The sequence below is a fragment of the Melanotaenia boesemani genome, chromosome 1 (genome assembly GCF_017639745.1).
Source record: "Melanotaenia boesemani isolate fMelBoe1 chromosome 1, fMelBoe1.pri, whole genome shotgun sequence".
NCBI lineage: Eukaryota > Metazoa > Chordata > Actinopteri > Atheriniformes > Melanotaeniidae > Melanotaenia > Melanotaenia boesemani.
The window spans coordinates 29,077,113-29,084,979 of NC_055682.1; positions in this window are offsets into that span (position 1 = coordinate 29,077,113).

Here is a 7,867-nt window from a genome sequence, read left to right on the forward strand (position 1 = left end):
GAGTCAACCATTTTGTTTGCACACTGAGTGTTTCCTAGTCAGTTAGCTTCATTATTTGGGGGGAGAGTTGCCTCACAACTCACTGACTTACAATATCTTACAATTACAACCTGGTGGCTTTGAAAAACTTGATGATTTGTGGTACAGTGAAGTTCAAGCTTAAAAGGCTGTCTGGATCATTAATCTCTATAAGGAGAGGAAATTGCAGTGGTACACAGGCTGTGTTTAGGAAGCACCACTACTCAGATGATCCATTGCCACCAGCAGTCTAGCCCTCTACACACTCATCTTTGTTTCCTCATCCGACAAGATCCCACAGGCCTTAGAACTCTGAAAGCTGTGATAAAGTGATAAAAAGTCACTTCCTGGCCTACTAACCAGCTGGATGGCAGCATAGATAATGACTGCTATGATCACAAGGTTTTAATGTGTATCTAATGACATATATTTACAAGGTATTGTGTGGAAAATCTTCATGAAGTGTCCTTTCTCTTGGTATTTGTAAATGGCCTAAATAAAGTAAAGAAGAGCAAACATTCAGAACTTTATGGTGTCAGGAAAATCTTCCCCACAAGTCTGCATAAGCCAAATGTGAGCTGCCAATAGTAAGTTCACATGGACATATTAGTTATTTCAACCAATTAAATGTCACTGTAAGAGGACATAAAATATGTTTTCCAAATTGTTATTGTAAAACTGGTTTAAAAGAAAAATGTCAAATACACATGGCCTGTTAAACAACACAGGACATGCTAGCTAAGTTTAACTGGCATGATGAGACCGGCAGGAAGGGAAGAAAAGAAAAACTTCAACTTTTTTTCTTATTGTTTGGTTGGTGCACACTGAATAAAGCTTTTTAAAATATAACACTCTGTATCAGCATCTAATTTTTAAATTTATTTTTATTATTTTTTTTTTACAAACTGACCCTTCAAAGGATCCTTAAAAAATAGAAAAATAGTAATGTTACTATTTAAATACATTAAAGATTGTAAAAGCAAAAAGATCAAAACATGCTTAAAACCAAGCTAAATCTTTTAACACAGAGTGGCAGCAAACACGATTTGTATAATTTCCTGTTTACTGACATACATACTGAATGTTTAAGATCTTTTTCCCTACAGATTAAATGCAGTTACAATACTAACATGTTACTATGGAACCAATATGATAAATCATTCTTATAATTTCTTTAATTGTGAGTTCAAATAGATAATACGGAACACTGTGATCAGTCACATTTATAGGTGAAATGAGATTTACATGAAACATTTTCAGCATTTTAATGTTTCACATAAAATGTTATAAATATGGAGCCAGTCTGTGCTGCTAATGAGAAGCTTCACATTGGAAGCATCAGTGCAGAGCACTGTAAGATAAAGTATCAGAAGCATAAAACAGTGATGCAGTACCTTTTGTGAATGAAATATAAAGCTAATAAGGTGAGGTTCAACATTTTAATAATCTTTTGTCTTCATGCAAATCCCACTAAAATGTCATCAAAATGTGAAACTACAAATTCACATATTTAAATAGTCTGCAAATATAAAATGAACTTTGAACGAGTTTAAACTGTCCTCACACACCCATTTAAATTTTTTTATTCTTTTTTGTTGCATTTTCAATTGCAAAAATTCCCACTGAGGAGTTTGGGTTACATCACAGCTCTGGTTATGAGTCGCAGTCACCAAATAGCTCTGGGCTCTGCACAGACATTGGCCAGATAGAGATTCATTGCCTTTAAAGACAGAGGGAATTTGTAAGATTCCTTTATCAAAACACTAGGAATACCTTTGGCAATCCCCCTGCCCAATAACAGGTTGCACTCCCAATAAAAACATACATGGCAAAGAAAATTATCTTACATGACAGGGCCTAGGGGACAAAGGAGGAGAGTCAATCTTATATTGATTTCCCTTACTACCCAGAGGCTCTGAAAACACTTTTGGTAGCACTTCAGACAGGTGGGGAAGAAAAGAGACCCACATTCTGTGGACTGGTTAATCACAGCTGAAAGGGCCCAGCTCAACCTGAGATCAGAAAATATAAATAAAAGAAAGTGAAACTATTTGTTCAATGTAGAATTGTTGGCTTTGTTCCATGGCATCCTTCTAGATACCACTTTAGAATAAATTTTTGATCCAGAACCTTATAGTTGATTTATGACATTTTTGTTTCTAACTACAACATCATTATATCACACCCCCGGTTTAATAGACAACAGTCTATAATGTTTGCTTTGATATTTGAGAATTGTAGAGCAGCTGCATAGAAGTGGCTCCAAATGCTTTGAGGAACTGGATCCACAATGCAGCAGTTAAAAACTCATCTGTCCACAGTGTCTCCATATGGCTGAATGTGGAGGGGTGGAGCCCCTCTAATAACCTTTATGGTGCTGGTTGGAGCCCAGGGAACTGACTGCATAATCATCTCAGCTGAGGTAGAGTGCTGAAATCATAAATCACCTGAACACACTCGGGTTGAGCTGGTGTCCTGATGGCCTTGTGGTACAAGTCATCTGTTTGGCTGGGGGTGTCTCAGAGCTTCTGTAGATTGTCCTATATTGTCTATGCTGAAAAAAAAATCAGTTTAAGACACATAGATGTTGTGTAGTTAAAGAAATTAACCACAAATTAATGTAATTTTGAAAAGTCTAAAAGTTTCACTTGTATCCCAGACAGATCAGTGAGAAAATGGTTTCGATCCAGAAACTTAGCTGGTCTAAAAACTATCATCAGTTCTCCTTTTCATTAAGTATGACTGCAACCAAAATTGCATTTGAAAATGATAAGCTCTGCACCACCATAGCTGGAAGTTATTTAACCCCATACAAAAAAATAAATAAATAAACCTCTCATTCCCAGCGAAGGTAAAATTGAGCAATCTCATTGCTTCTATCCCAAATGAAAAAGACATTTTCAAAATGGTCTTGTATTTCTGTCACTAAATGACCTTGATTTAAATCAGACTAGACTGAAAACCACTAAATCAACTCTTGTTTCTGATAGAAATCCAAAAAGAAGTTAGAATCGCAGCTCAGTCATTATCCAAGATTCATATCTTGCTACTGCTTTTTGACACATTAAAGCAGGGGTATCCTACTATTTGTAACCTTAAATGTCTATCTTTTATAAAAAAAAAAAAAAAGAACACACTGATGGTAAAATCCTGAATAACAGGATGTTTTTTAGTGCATCAGAACAAAAGCAAATGTCCACATCCTTTTGATTATAATAATGAAAAAACATACCACACACCACAGCTTATTGGTCTGTCAAATAAAATACCTGGAGATGATGGATCCTTTCATTTTTTTACTAACCATCTTTATATACACACCTTCTAGGAACAGCCAGGTTAGATAATGTCTAATCAATCACAAACTAGCACACCTTTTTGTTATTCATAAGTGAAAACAAACATTTGACAGTAAAACAAAGTTACCAGCTTGAAGCCAAGCCAGAAAAAACATTTAAAACCTGAACTCTAGAAATTCTAGTTAACACATAAGGAAGCCAGAAGGTTGGTCGATGCATTCATTACTTTGCCCTCAGCCCTTGGCTTGCGCTTGAACTAGCGCTTGCTAGTATTAAACATGTTCTTGAGATGCACAATACTACCGGTACTATAAAGGTATCACATTATATTTCTGGTTAAAAAAGAGCTATTCCGAATTCTTATTAGCACTCATACTTTCATAAAAACTGGATTTTATTCTGATACATATCTCCTGATATGATGGGTAGGATTTGTATGTCTACAGTACTGGCTCCACTCTATGTTGCCATGGTGCAGCAATGTGTTTGTCACAAAGTTTCTCCTTTTTCTGTAACAAACCACTTCAGAAGTGCTGTTTATCCTTTTAAAACTTTTTTCTTACGTAACTGAGAAGAACCCACATACACAATGTGCCATGCATCTCACCCAGACACACCATCTCGTACAAACTCAAAAAGCAACTGGTTAACAATGTGCTATCTAACATTATATTGCGTCCATTCCTTAGCTATAAAAACAATTTCTTTAGTGTCAAGCAATTTTATTAACTAATGAAGTGTTGCACAAATATTAGACATTGTCAACTGGTAAAATAATTAATTTGCGTGGTACTTGCAAAAAAGATATTCACCTTGTTAACATTAACTTCAACATAAAAAATAAAATTGACAATGACTGACAATTTTTTTAATTAAAATTACATGTCTAATATGTTGCATGCATTAATTTAGTCCTGAATTAAACGTCATACAGTTGTTGCATGTTGTAGTTTTTTCCAACTCTAGCACACCTGACTCAGATTAATTGACCAGCTTGTTAAGTTCTTTGCAGGTCTGCTAATAGGCCATTAATTTGAGTCAGGTGTGTTAAAGTAAGGAAACAGGCAATGCAGTGGTCCCTGAGGACCAGGATTGAGAAACACTGATTTAAGGTGAGTTTCTGTCATGTGCTCCCTTGCTTGATGATGTTGGCGGGCTCGTCGTTGATCTAGCCAGATTGCAGTCACATGGTTCACATAGCATCAAACACCACAAAAAGCTCTGCTAGATTAGTCAGCAACACAATAGATATATTAACTCATAATGTGTGTTGATCAATATAAATACTATATATACTTCTCTTACATGTGCAGCAGTTTTCTTATTGTGAGAAATGCTGGATAAAGTTTTCTTTTTACACTATACATCCATCCCAATTTTGTAAAGCCTTTAATGATCAATTTTCCCGGTGTCGGGTTGATGATCTGCATTTTTCACCTGCAGATGAAGCTGTCCTCAGTTTTCTTTCTTCATACCTTAGTCTCCCAAGTTAGTTAAACAAACTTGGAGGAAATAGATTTGCTTGTAGATGTGATATAGATTCAAACTGTCCCTGTTTAATCCCTGATATTAATGTTCTGTAATAATTATTTAATCATGTTATGATTAAGTGATTATTTATTATCATGTAAACTGTTTTATATCCATTTCACCAAATGTCTAGGCTGACAAATCTTCTGAAATATTAATCTCAATTAACATTTTTCTGTTAAAGATGCACCACAGAACTTTTGCTGATTATCTCAGTGACGCTCCCCTTACTGACGGCGAATTCAGCATCCATTTTGGAACCCACCTGTTCTGTGAGCTCTCTGCTGCCAGTGAGAGACGGTCTTGTCTTGATTCTCGTATTCCTTTCTGTCTTTTCTCTCACAGCACATAGTTACCTCTTTAAAACAGAAAAGCAGAAAATATTTTATGCAAAATTATCTTCTTAATTTAGATTGAAAATTAAGTCAACAAAAAATGAAGCTCACAATTACTGTTCAGATTAATCAGTATTGAAATATACAATATAGTTGTCATTAAAAATCCAATAAGCACTTTCAGTTTGGTTTCAATGTTACACACTGGTGTAAGTTCAGTATTTATGGCTGATCATGCTGCTATGTTGATTTGCTTGGGTTTTGTTATCTGTAATGCTGGAAAAAAAAGCATCTTCTGACAGTGATTTTGAAAGTCTCTTTTGAGTTCCTTAAACCTCATTAGGCAGGGTCTACTTCTGCACCCTGACAATAAGTAATGCACTTTTATGTAAATATATCACTCTCCCCTCTGAGTTTGTATTATAATAGCATTGGGAACCAGATTAGATACTCACACTATATCATCAGATCCCTCTTAGGGTCTATTTTCACAGCAGCACTGCTCATCTCTTACATCAAAACAGAAAAGCACACTTTACTTACTAATCATGTCTCCTCTTACCTCTGATGACTGATGTAATGGCACTCATGGGTTGCAAAGTACATCTCCACAGATGAGCCCCATGTGTGAATGATATGGTTTTAATAATAGGGCACTTTAAACACTGCAGTTCTTAGAACACATTTTACAGACATGTGGCCATAAAAACACATCATGGGCATCTACTGTAAATACACCCAGCAATACATGTCATGCATAAATCTTTTATATCTTAGAACATTTTTTTTATTGTTTAATCTTTGGATCACTGCTGGCTCAACGCAGTTTGATTATATACAAAAGGCAATATGAATTTTGCTGTGAAATTATTCTTTCTACTGAATCTTAAGGACCCAGCTTTCAAACAGACACTTTACAAACTGGTTCACCACAAGTCCCATGTGTAGCGTTAAGCGTCATTAAACATTAAAGATGTTTAATAAAATTATTAATTTTAATAATTTCTTGGAATTATTTATTAATTTCCTCGTAGGGCACCACCACACAGGTAGGTTTATTCTAATCTAATGGCTGTGTGGACACCATTAGAGAACTAAATTAATTAATTTAATAAATTAATTAAGTCAAGCTAGTCAAATCAGTCAGTTATCAATCAATCAGTCTCAGGACGCTACTAACGTGAATTCTTACGTCGAAGGGACCCATAGCATGGTTCAAAGGAGAAGTTCACAATAACCAGACCAGTTTAGGATAAATATGAAATATTTATTACTAAACTAATCATGCATAAATGAAAAGGAAATATTTACAAAGGACTTTGCATGGGAAAATGAATCAAACATTGTAAAATGCAGAATATGGAGTTCAAACCAAAATCTTATTTCAATGTGTCAGAACGAATGAAATGTATGCAAGAAATGAACAAAAGTTAATTAACCTGCGGTGTTAATTAAACTAAGGTTCAGGACTGAAAAAGATCTCTAAATCCTAAAAGGAAAAAGGGAAAACTGAATCTCATCTGTGTAAACTGGAAGTTTAACTAAGATGTAGAACTACTAGGTCACTGTCAGACAACCAACCATTCTGGGAGCAGATAAGCAGAGAATTGATCCGAGCAGGACTCGTCCGGTTTTGTTTGGATCGAGCCGACTTACGACCGTTGTGGTGACTCTGATGGCAAGTGAGGAAGTTGGCGCAGGTGGTTTGGATCCCGAGCGACTTCCAGAAGGCCAGAAGATGTGTCACGTGGTGGTCCAAAGGTTTGGATCAGGCAGCTCTGCGAGGCGGACTCTCCCGCGGCTCGGCTGGTGGTATCGATGATGGACAGTGAATGACTTGCGGTGATATGGCAAAGATGAAAAGGTCCAGCTTTAGGTCAGTCCAAAAAAAGAAACTGTAGGATCTATTTAGGATCTATATTAAAAGTCCAAAAGATCAAAACATAGCTAAAGAAAAGCGAAGTATTAGCTGGAAAAAGGAATGAACTACGGAGTCCAAAAAAAGGAACCAAATGTGCATCTTAAATGCAGGCACTAACTTAGAATCGGGTGATGTGCTTCACATCACTACAAACTTAATTCTCTGGCAGCATCTCTCTCTCTTGCGTCTAACTCTGAAAAAGAGCCATGTCTAAAGAGGATGGGTTGAAGAGAACTTGAAGTCCACTTAAGGAAGAGAGCCACGGAGGAAGAGCAGAACTGACTAAACTCTTTGTTCTGAGTTCCAAAAGTGTTGGTTTTGGAGACCCACCCCATGGAGGAATGTGTGACCATTATCTTGACCAATAACAGTCTTGTGGGCTGGTTTTGGGTCAGATAGCAGATACAGAGGGGCTTGCCTGATCATTTTGTAAAGAGTTATCAAATTAAACATTTTGTGAATATATCTACAGTATATATCCAAGTTATTAAAGCCTTAAATGAGACATCATTAAAATCCAGTGAATCATCGAAAAGACAATACAATAGTAAAAAGGTTATATCTCACACAAACACAGTAATAACGTTTCAGGTCACCAATTAATCAAGCTTGTTGATCAAACCTTGTACAAAATGATAATGATTATATGCATGCGCATGGTGTCAAGATAAAACACACATATATATATGTATCTATTTAAATGAACATTTTAGACTAGTAAAAGTATGATATTTTACTCTTCACACAGTCTTGTCTTCTCTTGT